The sequence below is a fragment of the Dasypus novemcinctus genome, chromosome 3 (genome assembly GCF_030445035.2).
Source record: "Dasypus novemcinctus isolate mDasNov1 chromosome 3, mDasNov1.1.hap2, whole genome shotgun sequence".
NCBI lineage: Eukaryota > Metazoa > Chordata > Mammalia > Cingulata > Dasypodidae > Dasypus > Dasypus novemcinctus.
In genome coordinates this window covers 72,182,807-72,206,064 of record NC_080675.1, presented here as the reverse complement: position 1 = coordinate 72,206,064, position 23,258 = coordinate 72,182,807, and the positions used below count along the sequence as shown (strand labels likewise).

Here is a 23,258-nt window from a genome sequence, read left to right as displayed (position 1 = left end):
AGTTTACACTATGGTTTACATTTTGCACTGCACAATTTTATAGGTTTTGACAAAATGTATAGTAGCCACATGTATTCATCAAGGCAATGTCATGAAGAATAATTTCAATTCCATTCCTTTTAAAAGTAATTTTAAATACTTTTTAAATATCTATCAAACTTTCAGGACAGATACAAAATAATACAAACACTGTGCAGAAAATTCCAACATATCCTTATTCCCCAAAATACCAAAATCCATCAATTTTACCATTTTGTCACATTTGGGATATCATTCTCTCTCTTTCTGTCTCTCTCCATCAATCTGTTCTGTTTTCTGAACACTTCAGTGTTGATTGCATACATCATGCCCCTTGAACACATAACACTGCCATGTATGTATCCTAAGAACAAGGATATTCACTTATGTAACCAACTTATGTTCAGTTACCAAAGTCAAGAAATTTAATATTGATATAAAGTTTATAGTCTGTATTCCAATTTCTTCTTATGTACCAATAATATCCTTTTGAGCTTTTCTTCCTCCCTTGCTATATCCCTTCCAGGATCATATATTGCATTTACCATTGTCTCTTTAGTTGCACTTTCTTTCATTTTTAGTTGTGGGAGCATATATGTAACATAAACTTCCATCTCAACCACAACCAAGGATACCATTCAATGGGACTAATTATACATTCACAATATTGTGGCACCCTCACCACCTTCCATTATTCAAGTTTTCCCATCTCCTCAACAGAAATCACATACCCATTATGCACTAACTCCCCATTCCTCTGCTCTCTCCATGCCTGGCAAGAACATAGTCCAATTTCTGTCTCTATTAATGTATTAGTCATCCGAAGGGGTGCTGGTGCAAGTACCAGAAATCTGTTGGCTTTAAAAAAGAAAAGAAAAAAAAACTCATGTCTTTTTATTTTTTATTTTATTATTTTTTAAAAATTATCCTTCCCCTCTTTGCGGCTTTTGTGTGCTGTCTGCTGTCTGTGTCCATTTGCTGTATATTCTTTCTGTGTCTGTATTTATTTATTTCCCCTCCCCCCTTTACGGTTTGTCTGCTGTCTGCTCTCTGGGTCTATTTGCTGTGGACTCTTCTGTGTTCTCGTTTGTCTCCCTCCTTTTTGTTGTGGCCTTGCCTTGCTGAGTCAGTGCTCCGCAGTGTCTGCAGGCGTAGTGGCGCTCTACAGCATGTGGGAGAGCCTGCTTTCACAAGGAGGCTTTGGGATGTGAACCGAGGGCCTCCCACATGGTAGCGGGGGCTCATCTGATTGAGCTACAGCCGCTTCCCCCTGTTGGCTTTTTAAAAGGGTATTTTGGGGGAGTAGAAGCTTGCAGTTATAAGACTGTAAATTGTGTTATTTTCCTCAGTGAAGTCTCTTGCCACATGTTGGAGCAAGATGGCTGCTGGTCTCTGGAGGGTTAAGCCTTCCTCTTCCCCCTAAAGCTCTGTGGTCTCAGCTCCTTCCCATCTCAGCTATAGGCTGGCATAAGGCTTTGTCTCTCTCCCTTCGTCTTGATTCTTTCTGGGCTTAGCTGCCCTGTTCTCTCCACAAGGTTGTTGTAGACTATCAAGCTCTCTCTCTTCCAGGGACCACTGCTGTGTCTGTAGAACCACCTCTATTCCTCCATGTTCTTCTCCTGTGTGTTTACTCCAGGGTTCCAGCATCAAAACTCAAACTCTCTCTTCTGCTGTGTCATTTTCTTTGTGAGTCCCTGGCCACCAAGGCTACTGATGTGGCCAAATCAATGCCCTAATCATAATTGAATCATGTAAAAGTAAAATCTCTGAATCTAATATGGTTTAATATGCCCAGAGGAACAGATCAGTTTATAAACTTAATCCAATATCTCGTTTTGGAATCCATAAATAATACAAAACTGCTACAATGAGTTTGCATTTTCTCTATTTCTTTGTAGTTAATAGGGTGTTAAATTTAACATCCTAAATCTAGAACAATCTCATTTGCTTTGATACCAATTTAACTTCCATAGAATACACAGAGTATGCTCTGATGTCCTCTATCCCTCTACCTTTACATAATTCTTGTCACAAATTACATCTTTACATGTTATAAGTCCAGATCCACTGATTTATCATTGCATTTTATTTTTTATTTTTTTATTTTTTAAAGATTTATTTATTTATTTCTCTCCCCTTCTTCCCCACCCCGGTTGTCTGTTCTGTGTCTATTTGCTGTGTCTTCTTTGTCCGCTTCTGTTGTTGTCAGCAGCATGGGAAACTGTGTTTCTTTTTGTTGCATCATCTTGTTGTGTCAGCCCTCCATGTGTGCGGCACCATTCCTGGGCAGGCTGCACTTTCTTTCGCGCTGGGCGGCTCTCCTTACGGGGTGCACTCCTTGCGCGTGGGGCTCCCCTATGTGGGAGACACCCCTGCGTGGCAGGGCACTCCTTGCGCGCATCAACGCTGCGCATGGGCCAGCTCCACACGGGTCAAGGAGGCCTGGCGTTTGAACCGCGGTCCTCCCATGTGGTAGACAGACACCCTAACCACTGGGCCAAGTCCGCCGCCCTATAATTGCATTTTATGCATTTGCCTTTTAGATGATGTAGGAAGTATAAAGTGGTGTTATAAACTAAAAATGCCCTCACCAGACATCTTCATTTCTTCAAGTGTTTTTGATCTACTGTATATTATCCTTTCCTTTCAACTTGCAGAACTCTCTTTAACATTTCCTATAGAAATGATCTGGTGGTGACAAATACCCTCAGAGGTTGTTTACCTGGGAATGCTGTATTCTCTCCATTATGTTTTTAGAAGACAGTTTTGTTGGCTATAGAACTTCTGGCTTGGCATTGTTTTGTTTTCAGCAATTTAAATATGTAATCCCACAGCCTTCTTGTCTCCAAGGGATTGTTATGAATAACGGTTACTTAATCTTATTTAGAATCTCTTGTATGTGACATGTTGCTTCCCTCTTGTAGATTCCAGAATTTTCTCCATATCTTTGACATTGGAAAATTTTATTATAATATACTACAGTGTGGATCTATTTGGGTTTTTCCTGGTTGGAGTTAGCTGAGTGTCTTGGATGTATATATTCAAGTGTTTCATAAAATTTGGGAAGTTTTCAGCCATTATTTGTTTGAATAGTCTCTCTTACCCTTTCTTTTTTCTTTTCTTCCTGGGATTTCCACAATGTTTATATTAGTATGCTTGTGCCCCAAAGTTTCGTCACACTCAATTCACTTTTCTTCAGTCTTTCTTCTATCTGTTCCTAAGATCTAATGATTTCTTTCTTCTGCCAGCTTCAATCTGCTGTTGATGAAATATAGGGATTTTTTTTTTTCAGTTTCTGTTGTTATGGCCATCAACTCTATTTGGTTCCTTTTCATAAATTTAATCCCTCTATCAATATTCTCTATTGTTTGAACATTACCAATAACCCCCAAGATGACCTCTATGTCTCATGAAGACCACATCCCTCCAATCCCCTCAAAAATAAACATAGCCTAGTCTTTTATGATAGATATGTGCTTGTTCTTTTTGTTTATATCACCTTTGAATTCATTTTTGGTTTTTGAAATTTATATATGAATGGAATCCATAGTTTTTAACCTTTTGTGTCTTGCATCTTTTTCAGCTTTATTCTTATAAACAACATGTTGCTGGTAACAGTTGTAATTCATTTTCATTACTTTATAGTATTCCCATGTTTAAATATACTCCAACTTATATACCCATTCTACTATGGATGGGCAATTGAGTTGTTTACATTTTAGGTATGTTATAATAAATGCTGCTGGAAACATTTTTCTGCATGTCTCTGAGCACAGTATAAATCCACAGGTGTGTTAGGAAAACTCTATTTTCAGGATCAGAGTAACTCCAAGGCAAAATTGGCTTTCAGAGGTGGGTTTAAACTCTGTGGGATCTTATTTTCCTAAAATCACCTCATTAATATTGTGGAGCTTTAAAAAAGTTTTTCAATAGTATTTCATTCAACTTTATTGATTATCCTCACTGAGAGGGTCAAAATTAACCATCTTGACATTATTGGAATAAAGATTCTATCAGGCATTATGCAGTTTGATATTATTTATGAATTCCAAAAGAAGGATTATGTTTATAAACTCTGGGTGTGATACCCTTTGACTGTATTAATTCAAGGTTTTACATTTACTTGATTAAATCAACATTAGGGTTTTAATTTGACCACGTCAGTATGGCATAACTCAGTGTTGAGTCCCCACTCCCTTGATGGGCTATATAAATGAACACTCACTCAAGAAGACACACAGAAGATGATACAGAAGAAGAGAAAACTTAGTTTTGATGCTGTAGCCCTGGGTAGAGATGAGCTATTTGCCTTATAGTTCATAGCTGACCTGAAGAGAACAGAGTCGCTGAGAAGCCCTGAGAGATAAGCCCTATGTCATCCATAAACTGAGATGGGAGAAGCTGGGCCCTAGTAGCCTTAAGAGGAAGAAGGAAAGAAAGACCAAGAGAGATTGCCCACTATCTTGCTTCAACACGTGGCAAATGACTTTAGTGAGAAATCAACCTTGGGTTGGACCCTTTAGGGCCTTATAACTTTTAAGTTTTTACCTCAAATAAATAACCTTTATAAAAGCCAACAGATTTCTGGTACTTTGCATCAGCACCTCTTACTAATACAGGTATTGTATTTCAGGGTTTTTTTTAATTTTTAATTTTTTTTTTACCTAAATGTGATCATAGTGCACATCTAATATTATACCTCATGTTTTAATCTAAACATTGCCTATTAGTTCCCTATCACTTTGACATTTCCAAAAATTTATTATCTTAACACACATTTAATATTCCACAGTTTCCATGGGTTATGAGTTTGGAGCAGTTAGGTCTTCAGGCTATTCACAAGGCTACGATGAAGGAGTCATCCAAGTGTGTTCTCATCTAGCAGCTTGACCAAGAAAGGACCCACTTCTGAGCTCCTTCAGGTTGTTGGAAAAATTCATTTCCTTGCTGCTGTAGAATCATGGTAGCTTGCATCTTCAAAGAGAGTGCATCTTTTGGGTTGTCAAAGTCAGTTGCCACTTGTTTAAGCAAATAGGTTACTGATTTCTGCCGGGTCTCTCCTTCCTGGGCTTCCTCTTCCTCTTCAGTCTCCATGGGCCCAGCTCCTTCCTGATCTCGGCTGTAGGATGACATAGGGCTTATCTCTCACGGCTTCCTACATCAGTCTCTGGCATAGGGTTCATTTCTTCCCGGGCTGTCTCAGCTGTTTTACAAACATTATCTCTCTCTTTTTGGGATTCATAAATAATCTCAAACTGCCACAGACAGCAAGAGAGAGAGTATGTATTTGCTGCCTTGAGTCTCTAGCTTCAGATAAGGTCTGGAACCTCTTTTCAAGACACACCTAGTTTGATCATATACCCAGGGTAGTCTCCTTTTTTACTAAATCAAAATTGACTGATTACAGAACTTAATCACTTTACCTTTATTCTATTCTATTGGTAAGAATCAAGTTGCAGGTTTTGTCTGCATTCAAGAGGAGAGGATTATAATGTGCTAGACATCAGGGAGTGGGAATCTTGGATATCACCTTATAATTTATGCTTACCACACATTTTCATCCACAATTTCATGTTATTTTTAAATATCATAAGATTTTTCACAATATTATTTTCCAACATAAAATATATTATAATCCAACATGAAGTATACTATAATTCACTGGCACACTAGGTTAGCAATAGATATTTAGGTTATTTAAACATAGTTATTAAAGTTTGGAAAAGCTTAAACATATCTGACAAATATTTGGGCGTCATCCTTCTGAGCTATAAAAGTGGTACTTAGAAACTGGAAGAAATGAGGGGTGTGTAGATTACTCAAAATCTGTTTGGTATCTGGCTCTATTTTCAAAACCCTAAAGGTAGATAGTAGATTCCAGATTCATCTCACTTAAAAGTACATGTGTCAAGACCTGAGAGGTGAAACCTGTAAAATAATCTCTGAGATTCTGTAATATAATAAATACATAACAATCAATAAAATTCTCCTAAATTTAGACACCAGGATGCTGTCAAGGAATTTAAAATAACACAGGCCTTTTGTCAGCAAACCAACAATACCCATCATAGACTTCAGGGATTGTGTGTTCTACATTTTAATACCAATGTCTGTTTGTTGCAAGCTCTCTCCCCAGCCCTGATTTAAGCAACATAGATAACTTCAGAAAATAGATTATTCCAAACCAAACTCTCTTCATCTCTTATGACATACAAACCTCATTTTCTTTCTATATGCTCTGAGTAATTTTACCCATCTACTTAGTTCCCCAAGCAAAACTTAAGAAGTAAGCAAGCGCTTGCACTGACCCTCCACATTTAATCCAAAATCAAGTCAGGAAGATATTTTTTATCAAATATTCATAATAAGTTAGAAAAAATATATGCAATTGATCCATGCCTAATTATTATTATATTTCCTTGTTTAGCTTGAAATGAACTTTACTAACTATCCAATTTACTTTAAAAAAATGCCTCAGGGATTGCCAGAATAGCACCTGCCAGCTGATATGTGATAGATGTATACTAAATGTGTTGACTCATTTTGATTATCGTAAGATATTTGTTTTGAGCAATTTTGTGAGTTTTATGATAGCCAAAAGCAATTTCTGTCAAAAACATCCCAATTAATAGACACTTTTTATGGTTATAAGACGCATTGCCAAAACATGTGAATTATTATTAAAGGAATCCAAATTGTAACTTTTTTTACTTGATAGAAAACGTGTGCTCACTAAACATAAAGTTTAAAAATATTTAAAATATCTAGTCCTCCCGTGAGCGCTGAGTCAGCGCAGGCACGGCCGCGCCCGCCCACCACGGGCGCTGACCCCGTCTCCCACCCCTGTTATGTCCTCCGACCCCCGACCTCGACCCCCTCGCCCCGCCCTTCCACACCCTGTTCCCGCCGTCCCCTGCCCTCCTCCTCAGCGCCTGTTCACCTTCCACCTGCTTGGGGAGCCTCTGGGGTCCTGGCGGTGGGGGGACAGCTGCGCTCCAGGTCCTGTGAGCAGGAGGCTCCTTCTGAGCACGGGTGTCTGCATGGGCCACGCAGGGTGCGGAAGGAAATGGGGAACCTCTTTTTCCTCCTTTTACTATTTCTATGACGTTTGTTCTGTGATGTGCACTGTTTAGGTAGCGTAACATACACAATAAAAACACACATGTATTGGGAAAAATATTTAAAATATCTGTAAATACACAGACTTGAATGCATTCTTTCTAGTAATTTTTAGCGTATTCATATCGGTATTTTACTTTTTGAAAATCAAATTACAAGTCGTAATTAATTTGACTATAACAGAGACTATAAAAACGATAGGTTAAACACAATGAAAAGTAATCTAGGGCTGGTAAAGCAAATCTATGTTAATCAAGAATGCCTCCTCATTCATCCTAGCTCATGATTCCCATTTCCAAGGTCACCTCAATGTCCACATTGATGACTGAGTGTCCAGGAACTATGTCCAAATTATAGTGTAGAGGAAGGCAGACAGGTAAAAGGGAAAATAAAGCACATCTCATTTCCGTCCTCTTCCTTTAAGCTGCTTTCTCTGAATTTCTTCTCAACATTTTAAATTATATCTCATGGGAAGTAAATGACATATAATGACACCTACCTGCAAAAAAAAGCCTATAAAATAAAGTTTTTATTCTGGGAAACAATATGCCTGGTAAAAATCGGGATTCAGTTACTGTTTTTATTTCCCATCTGCTAAAATATGTGCCATAGAGTGGAATGGCTTGAACAGTCATAAAATTTGTTGACTTTCGGTTTTGAGACTGGGAGAAATCCAAGATTGAAGTGTCAGCAAGGTGATGATGCTTTCTGCCCAAAGACTGTATCCTGGGCTTTTCTATCACATGGCAATGCACATGGTGGTGTCTTCTTTCTCCTCTGAGTTCTGTTGACTTCTGGCTTGTTTCCTGTGTCTTTCTTTATGTCTAAATTTCATTCTGCTTAAAAAGGACTTCAGTAATCTGGATTAAAGCCCAACCTGATTCTTTTGGGCCACTGAGGTAACATCATCAAGAGTCCTGTTTACAATGGGTCCATACTCATCAGAATATGGGACCAAGATCAAGAACATATCCGAACTGAGGTACACAATTCAAACCACCACAGTTACTAAAGAAGGAAAGAATGAATACTGAAAGCTATTAATAGCTAGTACGTTCTCACATGCACATGCACACACATGTACACAGATACACATAGGGACTTTTTAGGTACATAAAAATACATGATTGTTTATACTGCTTTTCACTACAAAGACATCTAAATTTCAATTCTTTATGTTTCACAAGCAAACATTTTGATCGCTTGCTTAAAATTCACTGAAATGATATGTTGTACTTCACCCTAGAGATGATTATATGTCGCTTCCACATTGTCATTATCATTATTGTTTGCTATGTTGCTGGTTTGAGAACTGCTGCTGATTCTACTTATGGATCATTTATTATGGGCCAGGTATTTTCACAAATATTTTAGATGAATGCTAGCTAAAGAAAACTGATTCTTCTTCTCCTATCTTTAGGCATGGATCAGCATAGTGCAGCATTTGAAAGTAGCACAAACTCAAATCCCAAAAACATTTACTAATCATGAAAATTTTACTTCAGATTTTCTTCATGGGTGTAAGAGGTTGAACTGTCCAACATACAATAAATGTACTGTAATTTTCTGAATCCATCCCTGCCCTTTCAACTCAACGTTGCTAAATTAGTCTGTTTTCTAGTTTGTCAATCTACTGCAGATATTAAGTCTTTTCTTTTCTCTCCCTCTGTATATGTATCTTGTTTTCTAGCCTCCAGAACTTTATTAATTTCAGAGGATTCACAATTCTAAATGTATACTCCATTTCTAATTTATGAAGGTATCGCTTCATTGTTTCCTCATTAGCATTATTTTAATTTTTAAAATAGAATTGTTATTCAAAATTAAATTTTATTTACATTTCAGTTACTAAAAACTTTGAATATTTTCTCAGCATCTTTTATTTTTTAAGATTTTTGAATTCATTTATTTCTCCTCCCTGTTCAATGCTTTGTGCTCACTGTCTGCTCTCTGTGCCTGTTCGTTGTGTGCTATCTGTGTCTGCTCATTTCTTTTTTATTTAGGAGGCAACAGGAACTGAATCCAGGACAATCTCCTGAGCCACCTCCACTCCCTGCCTTTGTGACTTTCCTTGTGTTTCCTCCTTGTGTCTCCTTTTTGCATCATCTCATTGCATCAGTTCCCTGCACCAGCTCACTGTCTTTCTTGATTTCTTTAGGAGGTACTAGGAACAAAACCTGAGACCTCCCATGTAGTAGGCAGGCACCCAACTGCTTGGGCCACATCCACTTACCTCTCAGTCTCTTTAAATATTTGCCTTTCCATCTTAATTCATTCAACAAATGTTTATTAAGAGTCTATTTTAAGCTCTTTATGTTGGGAATACAGCTATGGACAAAAGAGAAGCATCCTTACCATAGTTGAGCTTACAATAGAGTCAGAAAATAAACAAGAACAATAAACAAAATGTATCGAAGGTAAATGATGAAATTTCTATGGAAAAAAAATAAACTGGGGAAGATGTGAAGTATGGGATTACAATTTAAATAGGGTGGCCAGTGTAAGCCTCACTCTGAAGATGGCATATAAATAAGGACAGGAGAAAATTGAGGGATTAATCTACACTTATGCAGAAAGCTGGTTGATGAGATACAGGCAAAAGTCTAAAGGCTTTAACAATAACTTGCCCATGTATTTGAGGACAAACGAAATTGCCAGTGCAATTGGAGTAGAGTGAGCAAGGGGAAGAGTACTAATGAAATCAGAGAAGTTGCATATAGGTCATGTAGGAACTTATGGGCATTATAAAGACCTTGGCATTTTCTCCAATGAAATGGTGAGGCAGTAGAAGTTTTTATCTGTTAACAAGATAACTTTGGCTGCTGTGTGGAAAACAGACTAAAGGGGAACAATGATGGAAGCTGGGTAACTGGTTAGGAGGCTGTTGCTATAATCCAGGAGAAAGATGACAAAGGTTGATAGCAGCTGATATGTTTCCATTTTTCTAAGTATATTTTGCTATAAAATCTCCCCAATTGGTAATGAACTGGAATAGGATATGAAGAGAGAAGTTATGAATAATTCCAAAGTGTTTGCTTTGGGCTTTGGAAAGAATGGAATTGATCTTTAATTAGAGGGAAAAGACTACAGGAGAAGCAAGCAGATTTTGAGAGAGATTAAAAGCTCAGTTTGGGCTATTTTACTTTTGAAATAATGACGGATCCAAGTGTAGTGGACAAGTTGACAGTTGGATACTGCCAGGCTTCTGTGGTCCAGGCTTCTATGAATCAACTGTTTGTATCCTTTATTTATCTGTTATAATAATAGTTTTTCATATTAATAGGTATGGACTCTTTATATATAATGCTATTCCATTCTTTGTGTGTTTTGTAAATTTCCTTCCACTGTTGCTTGACTGTTGATTCTGTTTAAGTTCCATTTTATGGTAACCATTTTAAAAATTTGTATAATCAAATGTATTTTTCTAAATAGTTTCTTCTATCACTTCTAATCCTAGAAATTCTACTTCATTAAATTTTGTTTGGTTTTATTATATGGTTTAAATTAAAAGTATTTATTCAATTCAGATTTTTATTATATTGGGTTACTTGAATGTTTTCAAAGACAATTATTCTGCACCAAAAAATAAAGTTTACTTGTCTCCATTTTTGATGCTTCCTTTACCAAATATTAGATCCTAATAGTGTCTAATCATTGACTCTGATCTTACATTGATCTGATTATTCTTGGACTAATATCTCCATTATATTTGATATGGCTTCACCTTTATTATGTTTGTGCTGGATTTTTTTTTTTTTACAAACCTAAGTAAAAATTTCTGGTTAAAATTTTTACTTAGGTTTCTAATGAAATTATACTGAAACAAGTTTAAGCCAAAGTCTTATGTTTATTTCTTATATTATGAATTTATCACTCTTTGTGCTAAAAGTTATTTAAATTTAAAAACAAGCAAAAAGATAATAAAATTTATTTAAAATTTAGATATAGAAAGGAGTTTCGATGAGTTATGTCTTTTACTTAGAACATAGAGAATAAAGCATAAGATTCAGTTCTTAGTGGACACATACCACCTTAATATATTCCCCAAAACTTGCAAGTATAGAGCCTTTCCCAAATTTATCCTCCATAGCCATTGTCCCTACTCTCTTATGCTTAATAACATATGCTTACAGTTATATGCTTATGACATATATTTTCACAGCATAGGCATTTTTAAAAATATGTGTGTATGTGTGTGTATGTATACCTCTTTCATAGCATTACATTATATGGGAGACAAAGCATGAGAGCAGGGATTTTAGAATTTCAAAAAGAATTCTGCATACATGCTCCCACTTCTGGAATTTGCTTTTGTATTTTGCATATCTTTGGTTTCTTTTCCCTAGCTCTTACTGCATTCTCTCTCTCTCTCTCTCTCTCTCTCTCTCTCTCTCTCTCTCTCTCTCTCTCTCTCTCTCTCTCTCTCTCACACACACACACACACACACACACACACACACACAGAAACTTTATCCAAATGACTTTTGCTTTAGGATTTGGTCATGCCTCCATGAATAGCTTCCATTTAACTATCTAAACCCCTTCTCTTAACACAACTCCACTATTAATATGTAGATAGCCATTATCTTTCCTCTCCATTCATAATATTCTTTTATTTTTTCTCTTTCTAAATTATGAAAATATTTTTCAGGTTAATAACTCATTCTGTTCTCAGTATGTTTAAGGATATTCTTTACTGCTTCAAAGTGTCTGCATGTTGCTTTTAGTTTTTAACAATGTCTTCATATCTTGGTTTGCTTTCCTGTCATGTTGACCAATTTCCTCAATATTATGGTCTTTTTAAAAGGATGGAACATCTTCCAGAGTGTGACTTTGGTACTTTCTAAATATATCTTTTATTTCTAGGAAATATCTGGTTCTAAATAAAGGTATTTTGTTAAGTGTTTAGACCAAAAACCAGCAAACTTTTTCAGTAAGGGCTAGACATTAAATACTTTAGGCTTTGCCATCCATACATTCTCTACTGCAAGTACTCAACTCTGAAGTGACAGCGCTAAAGCAGAGACAAGAAAGAAACAAATGGGCATTGCTGGAATCTAATCTCGGGACCAGATAGTGTATTGATCCCTATTTAGAGTCCACTGCTCTCTTGTTATGATGGGAATTTTTATAGACTTCTCTTCTTTTATTTCTCATATGTTTTTCTATGAATGTGCAGCATTAGCGCCAGTTCTGCTATTGATGACTAAAGGGTGATACCAACACAGATATTATTAGAATGCAATTCTTAGATCTGAAGTTGAAGTCTGGTGATATGCACATTTGGCCCTGGTCTTGGAATCTATCTTATAAATCTTAATCTATGGTAACTTTCTTTGAGATGTGGGTACTTTTATTCTGTCCCTCTCCTCCTACTTGTCTCTACAATATCCTAGCAAACCTATTTTTATGAGTATTTTGCTTAAATTCTGGGAAAGGTTAAGTAGGAAATACGACCTAGTGACCAATTTAACCAATATACAACTCTGTAAAAATTAGAAAACTGTAATTTATATAAACATACAATAAAAGTGATCGTAGGACATACTGGAAATTGATTTTGAGCATGGATGTTGAACTCAGGTTACATAGGTTGAATGTTGACTTAATGATGATAGTTTTATTACCTATGGGATGAATACAATTTAAATGACAATGTTTTAGAATTGTTGTAAAAAATAAGTTAATGCACATGAAGCAATTATAGCATTGTCTAAAGCACATAGAAAAATTGAATAAGTATTAGTAATACTATTATGTACTTTACAATAAAGCATGTTTGTTCTAATAGGTAGATGGTTTACAAAATTATATTTTGAATATATTATAATATGTGCCTAATGATATAAGATGTGTATAATCAGCCTTTCAACATTTTTAAATCCTCCCTGATTTTAACAAAGGTAGAGAAGGCTAGACTAATATTTTGAAATGCCTCTTTGCTCTAAGACCTGAATCTGTACATTAGGTGACAGATTTTCTCATTATTCCAAAAGAAAACTGTGAAAATTAAAGGTATCCTACCCTCCTACTGGTACATCGTCTCTTTTAGTCAGGGTTCTCTTGGGAAGTAGAACTGAAGGGAATTATCTGTAAATAGTGTGAAATTTTATATAATTTTTTGCACATGACCATGGGAATACACAATTCCAAATTCTATAGGACAGGCTACAAGCCAAGGACTCCGATGAAGGTCCTCAATAAGTTCCCCAAAAGATGACATCTGTATGAAGTAGAGATGGAAATTATTTCTCTGAATTTGGAAGTCACGTCACCTTTTAAGGACTTCCACTGATTGGATGAAACTCATTGATGATGGCAATCTCCTCAGTTGACTTTTGATGTAATCAGGTAGATGTGGTCAACTCAATGATTAAAGTTCATGAAATGCCCAGAGCTTGCTTGACCAATCAACTAAGCACCATTATCTGGTCAAGTTGATGCATTAGCCAAACCATCTTTTGGTATGGTAAGCACTGAGCATAGCTAATCATGAAAGAAAGCAACCTCTCCCAGCTCTCCCACCCTGACTCTGACTTGAAGATCATGTTCTCATTGGTTTCTACTGGAAGCTGTGAAGTCAACTGTGAGTTTAAAAGGAGTATATGTAGTAATATGATGGCTTGATCACCTATCAAAACCTCCTGAAAAGTTTCAATTTTTATGTTTAGCCAAGTAGATGAGATGAGAAATATTACTCTGAAATTTAGCACTCAATTTTTCTCAAACCTCTACAGCAATCCCATTACTAACTAATACTCTATTTTAAGTGAGATGAAGAGAAACATTAGGAAGAAAAAAGATGGTGAAAGGATCTGTTTATTACATGTCATTTTCCATAAACTGTGTATAGACTAATTGGTGAGTGTACCTCACTAATTTGTAATAATACTATTTACTATTTTTCATGATTATGTACAAAAGGCCATTTTTATGTGCTCCATATAACAATGTGAATTCTGAAGCCATCTATATATGGGCTTTAGTGACTATTTGTTATAACGAAGGAAAACCCAGTAGAAAATTTTGTGTGACGCAAGCAAGAAACACATGAGATCAGGATTTTGAAGTCCTTATAATACCACATTTAAATAATCATTATGTTAGAAAGGGAAAACAGTATCAATAAAAATAGCAGAATCAATCTAATAAGAATGAGTGGGGTATATATGTGAGAGGTGGGAGGCAGGGAAGAAGGAAATGAGAGAGGACTAGAGAGAAAAGAGACACATTGCTTTCAGTGATATAAAAGCTTCCATATGGTGTTAGTTTGTCAAAATATTTCTGTAGGAGTGCTGCCGGAACTTTCCACCCGCATACTTTTTTAGTATTTAAGTCCTCGGTAAATTCACTTCTTTCTTCTGCATTTGTGTATGTGTTTCTTTCTACTACCATTTTTTCAGCTTCACTTAGTCCCAGCTATACAATTTGATTTTATCTTGGGATAACTAGGCTAACTCAATGCCCACTAAAAAGTAAAAAAATAGTCAAACTCACATGTTTTAAAATAATCATCCATATTTCTAGATGTCTGAATTATGTCATATAATATGTCTATTCTGATCATCCTGTCTGTATTGCTCTGCAACTGCGCTGCTTTAATTGCTATAGCAACAGCACAACAAAGTCAATATAACCACAGGGACTACAGTTACATGAAATGTTAAACACCATAAGGGAAATGAAACATAATGAAACATAATGAATAGGAGGACATCTCAAAGGCTCAGAGATTCACCTTCCAGAATTCGAAGGAAAAATGAGGAAGGCATTATATCATTTAATAGATTTGAAAAAATGATTATAGCATTAACATTTTCATTATAACCCTTTTTATTTCCTTTCAAGTTGTCATAAAATCAAGGTGAATTCTGGGGAGTGGAAGAGTATTCTTGGAAATTAGAAGAAAACAGGGGTCATTTCCCTTAACTGGAAGGTAATTTCATTATATTTTCATATTTGAAACAATATTCTATGTCCTTGACCTTTTCTCTCCTCTGTATCCTTTAGAACCTATTTGTCCTGAAATAAGATGCAAATAGAAGGAATACCTGGTGTATTAAATCAAGTTTGGAATTTTAGATGCTTAGTTATTCCTTCAGACCTTCACTGAGATAGATTCCCCTACATTTAATATCAACCTGGCAATGGAACACAATTTTTTTTCTTCTGATGCTTCCCACAAGGCTTTAGTATATTAGGCACATTTTTTAAGTGGGGTGATGGAGAGCAATGGTATAATATCAAATAGCAAACAAGATACTCTTTGTCTGAGAGGTTCCTGATCTCTCACTGACATTTATCTGAAGGTCACCTGCCTGCCTCCATTTTACATAGTATCCCCTCCTTTCCTATCTCCTTTCCTGTCTCCTCTTCCCCATGACAAACTTTCCTGTAATTTATCAAGTAGAGGATTTGGCTATCCCTCATCTCACTGTGCCTTTAGAAACCATGTCTTAAGGAACTCACTTTTCCTACCTGAAGTATATTTTCAAATTATTTTGCTAAACAAACATACATCTACTCCCAGGAAAATTATGAATATCCTTTAGAGGTATTATTGGCAAAATTAGGTGAAGATTTAAGTAGAAATTATCATTCTCTTTTTTACACAAATTATTCCCTTCCCAAATATTTCCCACTTATTTCTGAATATCCGTAAGGGGTGCTCACAATCTCCTGAAATAAATTTTAGTGAACCACTTGCTACATAACACAATTCAAAACTTTTGTTATTCTGGCACTGTCAGAAATCTTCACAACCTCTTAGCACTGGGCTATTCCAGGTTGTTTTCTCTCCCCAAGTTGTATTCAGCAAGAAAGAATACATTTATCATCACAGTCTGTAGTAATATTTGCTAGTATCCATGGGTCATCAGTGACATTTTAGAGTCTTTTCAGACAGATTTCCGAGTGGGTAATAAAGGGGACAACTCGACCTATACCAATGGGAGACAATTAAGACCTCATTACATCCAGAAGTCACTTTCCTTTCTTTCAGGTAAAACTTTTATTCTTAAACAACAATGAAAAAATACTTAGTATGCTGGTTTGAAGCATATGTGCCTCAGAAAAATATGGTCTTTAATCCATTCTTGTGGGTATGACACAGTGTAAATAGGACCTTTTGATGATGTTACTTCAGTTAAGGTATGGTACACCTCAATAAGAATGGGTTTTAATCCTATTATTGGAGTCATTTACAAGTGGAATGAAATTCAGACAACGAGAGAGAAAGCCACAGTAAACAAGAAGCTGAATAGCAATGGAACCCAGAAGAAAAGGGAGAGAAAAAGAGATTCCTTCATCTGCCTTGCCATGTGAGACATTAAAGAGTAGGCATCATGGCAACCAGTCCCAGAATGCTACAGTCTTAGGGGAGAGAGCATCACCTTAACAATGTTGTGATTTGGACTTTCTTTTAGCTTCAAAACTCTAAGCAAATAAATTTCCATTGTTTAAGCCAAACAATTACATTAGTATCTTGAGCAGCCCAGGATACTAAAACATTTATCATTATTTAAGCATTTGGATAACTTTACATATGTCTTAATATCTCCTCCCCTCCAAAAAAGATGACTAAATATATCATTTGGGAGGCCTTCTTTGATGCCTGAATCTCCAGCACAGTAAACTGTTAGTATCTTTTAAATGTAATGTGGTTGACATATACAATCTGTTGACTTTAAGTAAAGGACATTATTCTGATAGTGTGAATTGGCCTTATCCAATCAGATGAAAGGCCTACTTAAGGTATTTTTAGGTCATTAGAATAGTTCTTCATGATCTTGCCATAATGGAAACAGGCCATTTTAAATTTCATCAAAATCTATTAAAGTGTATTTTCCAAAATGTAAACCATAACGTAAACCATTGACCATAGTTAATAGCAATTCTTCAATATTTGTACATTGCTTGTAACAAATGTACTTGTATTAGTCAGCCAAAGGGGTGCTGATGCAAAATACCTGAAATTGGTTGGTTTTTACAAAGGGTATTTATTCGGGTTAGAAGCTTATAGTTATGGGTCCATAAAGTGTAAGTTACTTCCCTCACCAAAGTCTACTACCACACGTTGGAGCAAGATGGCTGCCTACATCTGCAAGGGTTCAAATTTCTGTGTTCCTTTCTTCCCAGGGCTTGTTTCTCTCCAGGCTCAGCTGTTCTGCTTTTCTCCATAAGGCCAGCTGTAGATTTTCAGGCAAACAGCTCATCTCTCTTCTTGGGGCCTCTGCCATGTCTAATGGAGATGCCTTTTGCTCTTCTGTGTGCTTGCTTCCAAGGCTCCAGCATTAAAACTCCAAACTCTGTTCTCTGTCATGTCTTTTCTCTGTGAATTCCTGCCTACCAAGGGGGCAGGGATGCAACGTCTTACTAATGTGGTCCAATGAAAGCCTTAATCATTATTAAGTAATGTAAATGTGAAACCTCTGAATCCAATATAATCTAATATGCTCAGAGGGACAGACCAGTTTACAAATATAATCCAATATCTATTTTTAGAATTCACAAACAGTATGAAACTGCCATACTCCACCTTCTGAATTAAAAAAAAGACATTACAATAAAAAAACTTATTTCAGTAACAATATTAAGTACAAAATCATATCATAATCAATTTAAAGAAATACAGTTTGTCTTGGGGCAAGATCCCATCTGCTGTAGAGCTCTGAAATTTACAAAACCATTTATCTGTTTCAAATACACAAATGGACAAAAGATAAACATTTTCATTATTGTAAGGAGAAATTGGGAGGGAAATATGAGTCATGGGCTATCTATAGTTCAGTAAACCTGCAGGACATACTTCATTAGATGCCAAAGTCTGAGAGTCATTCCTAAGATGATGGTTTCTTCTTCCTGGGGCCACATGGGGATCCACTCTTTCCACAGGGGTTGCCAACAGCCATTTTCTTGGTTCCACCCTCATGAAGCATCTGAGAGGTGATCAAGGTCCAGACCTCACCCTCCAAGAGCATATAGGGTGATTACCATACTTTACCCAATCTTTGGGTTAGAGTCTTAATGCCCCTCATAAGTGAAGTGAAGACAACATCCTCCCTAAACTTTGGCATACAGACTCAACACTCTCAGAGCAATGAGTTGACCACCTGGCCTTCCATAATCCATGGGGTACAGGTCCACCCTCTCTGTACCCTGGGTAGCCAAAAGTCTCCCCAAACATTGGACAGGAACATCCACCCACTTCAACTGCCTGGGCAAACTCACTCTCTTTGTACATATGGGTGGGGTTCCTCTCTTGGCTGAAGGCAATGCCTTAATTCCAGCTCTCAGTTTCCATTGTTTCCTCGTATAGCTGTTTCTTCTTCAATCTTTCCTTTCCTTGTCCTTTTTATTCCAGGCTGACAGTAATTTTGTTCATACAGCTGTCACAAAAAGTTTGTTTGTTTAGCATGCGGGAAGCAGGGGTCCAAACCATTGGACAGTAAGACTTTCCGCAAGTCTTTCCAGCATAACTGCATCTTCCATCTTGATTTACAAATTCAAAATTTAGTTAAACCCTTATATGGGGCACTGTAGTCTGGGAGCTTGATTTCCAGAGGCATGGAATTTCCAGAGTCAGTTTCTGTTTTCTTTGTGCCCGACAGTTCTGTCCTCAGCATATCTCTTCCATCTAGCATTTTGATATAAGCTGCAAGGGGAAGTCAAGCCCCATTCTCTGAATTTACGTTGGAAAGTTCTTCAGCTAAATGTCAAAGCTCACCATTTTCAAATTCTGCCTTCCATAAAACATCAAAGTTAATCTTCCTAAATTCCCTGTGACTTTAAAACACAGATCACTTTTCTTCCAGTTTCCAATTATAGTTTCCTCATTTACTTCTAAAGCCTCATAAAAAGTCTCTTTTGAGTCCGTATTACTATCAATAGTCTCTTCGAAGCACTGTAGGTCTTTTCTACCAAACATCTCATAATTCCTCAAAAAAAAAAAATACCCCTTACCCATTAATAAAATGGCTCCAGCATTTTGGTAATTGCAAAAGCAATGGCTCCAGCATTTTGGTAATTGCAAAAGCATGACCCTACTCTCCAGCACCAAATTCAGTATTAGTTAGCCAAAGGGGTACTGATGCAAATTACCTGAAAATGGTTGGTTTTTATAAAGGCTATATATTTGGGGTAGATGCCCATAGTTACCAGGCCATAAAGTGTACGTTTCTTCCCTCCCCAAAGTCTATTGCCACATGTTGGAGCAAAATGATTGCCAACATCTGCAAGGGTTCAACTTTCCTGGGTTCCTCTCTTCCCAGGGTTTGTTTCTCTCTGGCCTCAGCTGCTCTGCTTTTTCCACAATGCCAGCCTTAGGCTTTCAGGCAAATGGCTTATCTCTCTTCCTGGGGCTTCTGTCCTGCCTAATGGAGCCTTCTCTCTGCTCCTCTATGTGCTTGCTTTCCAAGCTCCAGCATTAAAACTCCAAACTGTTCTCTGCCATGTCTTTTCTCTGTGAGGCCCCACCCACCAAGGGGGCTGTGATACAATGTCCTACTGATGTAGCCCACTCAAAACTTTAATCATTATTTAATTAAGTAAAAGTGAAACCTCAGAATCCAATATAATCTAATGAGCCCAGAGGCATAGACCAGTTTACAAACATAATTCAATATCTATTTTTGGAATTCATAAACAATATCAAACTGCCACAGCCCTATTTGCAGGTAGAATGCTATTAATAGGGGAAAGTGGAAAAGGAGGAGGTCACTTGGGTGTATGGGAATTCCTTATATTCTTTATGGGTCTTTCCTATAATCTAAATCTTCTGTAAAGATAAAATGAAAAAACTAAGACACGGGGGAATAAACAGAAGGAAATGTCACATACAAGGCAATGCATTTTACTGTGATGAAAGACACAATGTCTAAAAAAATTTTAATAACAATTTTCTTTAATTTTTAATTTTTTTGTATTTTACTAGTTATTTTTAAAACTATTATGATTATTTAATTTTCTTATTAATTTTATTTGGTTATTTTGTTGGCTTCATCTTTGTAAAAGTTCTGGATCACAGAAGAGTCAAACTGTGGCAGGGGAGGATCACTGGTGTGGGAGTCAGTGATGGGGATGCATGGAGAGGGGTTCATGTGGGACATGCCTCTAAGGCATATATGAATATGTTCAAGTGTTCTTGGGACATGTCTCAGTGGTTGGGGACCCACACAATAACTGAAAGAATATTGAATTCCCATCCTGGGGAGTTCTACTGCATTCTGTAATAGGATGGCAAGAATCCCGATTTCAAGAGCAGTGCCTAATGAAGGAAAACAGACAATTACACCAGGCCCTTTGTATTGATGATTCCACTTATGAACCTTTTCATGTGAAATTGAAACTTAGCCTAGTATTATATATTGCCTGAGAGTTACCTCCTGAAAATCTCCTTCTTCCTCAGTGTGGCCTTTCTCTAAGTCAAACGCAGCATATAAATGTACTACCTTCCTCCCACCACAGGACATGACTTCAGGAAATGAACCAACCTGGTACTGAGGGATTATTACCAAGTGCCAACTAGCAATGCATCTGGAAAAAAACCTTGACTAAAAGGGGGAAATGGTAAATTAAATGAGTTTTATGGCTAAGAGATTTCTAAGTGTGGCAGGAGATCATTCCAGAAGTTACACTAATTCATGTCTCAACAGGATCTCATTGACTGCCACAGTAAACAGTTCCTCAAAGAGCTGGACTCCAGGGGGTGCCAGAGACAGCCAGAGACTATAAACAGGGCAGACAAGCTTAGGAAGTTGGCACTCTGCCAGTGGGCCTCACTTTGGAACTTATACTCCTCAGTGTGACAGAGTTAGACTCTTTATAGTTTCCCTACACGTGGTTCTTCTGCCCCTTTTGTTTGAACCTATAATTAACACTATACTTGTTAAATATATGTACCAGAGATATAAATCTTTGGTCTGTCCATGTGCCAGTTGAGCCCTGAATCTCAGCAGAGTTGCAACACCTAATCTTCAGTTCATTGGACTCACCCAGGACAAATAACAAGGAGATGATGATGGACAATGTCCATCCCAAGGAACAGAGAGTGTCTACAACTGCAAGCAATATATTTCCATCCATCTTTTCCATGGGATCTAAGTCCCCTGTCAATTAGAAACAAAGTGGGCATCACCATCCCAAAATAATCAAGACTGGGGAATGAACAATGGACTAAATAGATATTATTATTCTATTATAGACTTGTTACTATTCTAGCAATGGAAGAATTTTTATCATTGATATAAAGGCAGTGGCCACTAGAGGTTCTGAGGGGAGGGAGGTAGAAGAATAGTTGTAATATGGGACACTTTGGGGACATTGTAATTGTCCTGCATAACATTGCAATAATGGATACAGACCATTATATATTTTGTCACAAACTACAAAATTGTGCAGGCCAGAGTGTAAACTATAATGTAAACTACAGTCCACAGGTAGTACCAATGCTTCAATATGTGTTCATAAATTTTAACAAATGTACCATACTAATGAATATGTTGTTAATATGGGAAAGTGTGGGAGGAGATGGGGGTGTTTGTGTGTGACATGTGTGTATGAGTTCATGTGTACATGTGTGTATTATACTGTTTGTTTCTCAAGAAAACCCTGACTGATACATGTTTTGGTACTGAGAACAACAGAATATTAAGGATAAATTTTCTGAATTTATCACTCTGGAAGTGATTCTTAATATGATTAGATTTAATATGATTAGATTTAAAAACATTCATGGCAGTGTTTTCAGTGTTAGAGAGAGCACCCATAGTCCATGGTATGATGTAAAATAGAGAGAGACAAAATATTACCAATGGATACTTCTAACCAAATACTTATGAAAATCATGGCTATCTGTGACCATGTATTTGATACCTTAGAATTTTTTGGCCAAACTTATGAGTATAAAGAGATTAACTGGTTCTTCTAAAGAACACAGGAGAAAAGAGAAAGAAAAAGGTGAGGTCAGGGCTTATATTAGTTAGGGTTCTCCAGAGAAACAGATCTGACCAGATATACTATTTACATAACATTACATACATATATAATATTTACATACATGTATATATGAAACTATTATGTGATTTTTTTAATTGGAATTAGCTCACACAACCAAGGGGATTGGCAAATCTAATTTCCATAGGGCAGACCATAAGTTGAATATTACAATGAAGGTGTCAATGAATTCCCCAGGAGAGGCTTTCAGTCTGAAGTCAAGATTCTTCTTTCTAACCGATGATGTCATCAGTTCATGCTGGACAACATGACCAACATGACCTAGCCAAGATGACACATGAACTTAGGCATCACAGGATTTAAATTTCACATTCAAGCATCCCATAAATGACCTAATTTTTTTTTAATATATATATATATCTGAACTGAAACAAACACTTTTCTCTTGGCAGCATGGCTGAGGTATCTAAAAACCAAACCCAGAGTCTCATTCTGCCAGTGGCAGAATTGCAATGCAAATTTTAGCCACGTTACATACCCAGTCCTCTTGAATAATAGAGACAGTGTTCCCTTGGAAAAGGTTCTTATATCTCTTCCAAATTTTTTGTTAATCTTTTCCCCAGTCATCCCTAAGGGAATCTATAACTGTTTTTCAGAGGAACTGTGCTTTGAGTAAAGGGAAATAATCAGACGTTTGAGTGATTACTGGACTGATTCTGAACTGATACTAATTCCTGTTGATATAAAAGGTCATTGGGTCCACCAGTCAGAGTAGGAGCTTATGAGGTCAGTGATCAATGGAATTTCAGTTCAGGTCTGTCTCACAGTAATTCCACTGAGCCCCCACCCATCTGATGGTTATTTCCCAGTTAAGGAATTCATAATTGGAATCAACATACTCAGCAATTGGTAGAATTCCACATTGGTTCCCTGACCTGTGGAGTGAAGGCTGTTATGGAAGGAAAGGACAAATGGAAGCCATTCAAACTGTGTCTCTGTAGGAAAATAGTAAAATGAAAACATCATTGCATTCCTGGGGGGAGGGGGAGAATTCAGAGATTAGTGCCACTATAAAGTCCTTGAAAGAAGCTGGGTTAATAATTCCCACCACATCCCAATCCCACTCACGTATTTGACTTGTGCAGAAGCAAGTCAATCTTGGAGAATGG

The 23,258-nt window shown here is 36.8% G+C and overlaps 1 protein-coding gene across 26 annotated transcripts in view; it reads left to right on the top strand.

Annotated features, from left to right (window-relative positions):
• The window catches only part of LRFN5 (leucine rich repeat and fibronectin type III domain containing 5), a 311,670-nt gene that overhangs the window by 246,265 nt on the left and 42,147 nt on the right, over window positions 1-23,258 (top strand). For 12 of the 26 annotated variants that reach the window (XM_058293524.2, XM_058293514.2, XM_058293496.2 and 9 more), the window contains one exon: window positions 14,986-15,073. The exons of the other annotated variants lie outside the window; for them this stretch is intronic. The gene's annotated coding sequence lies outside the window, so the exon portion shown is untranslated. The remainder of the gene's footprint in view (window positions 1-14,985; window positions 15,074-23,258) is intronic. 26 annotated transcript variants of the gene reach the window in all.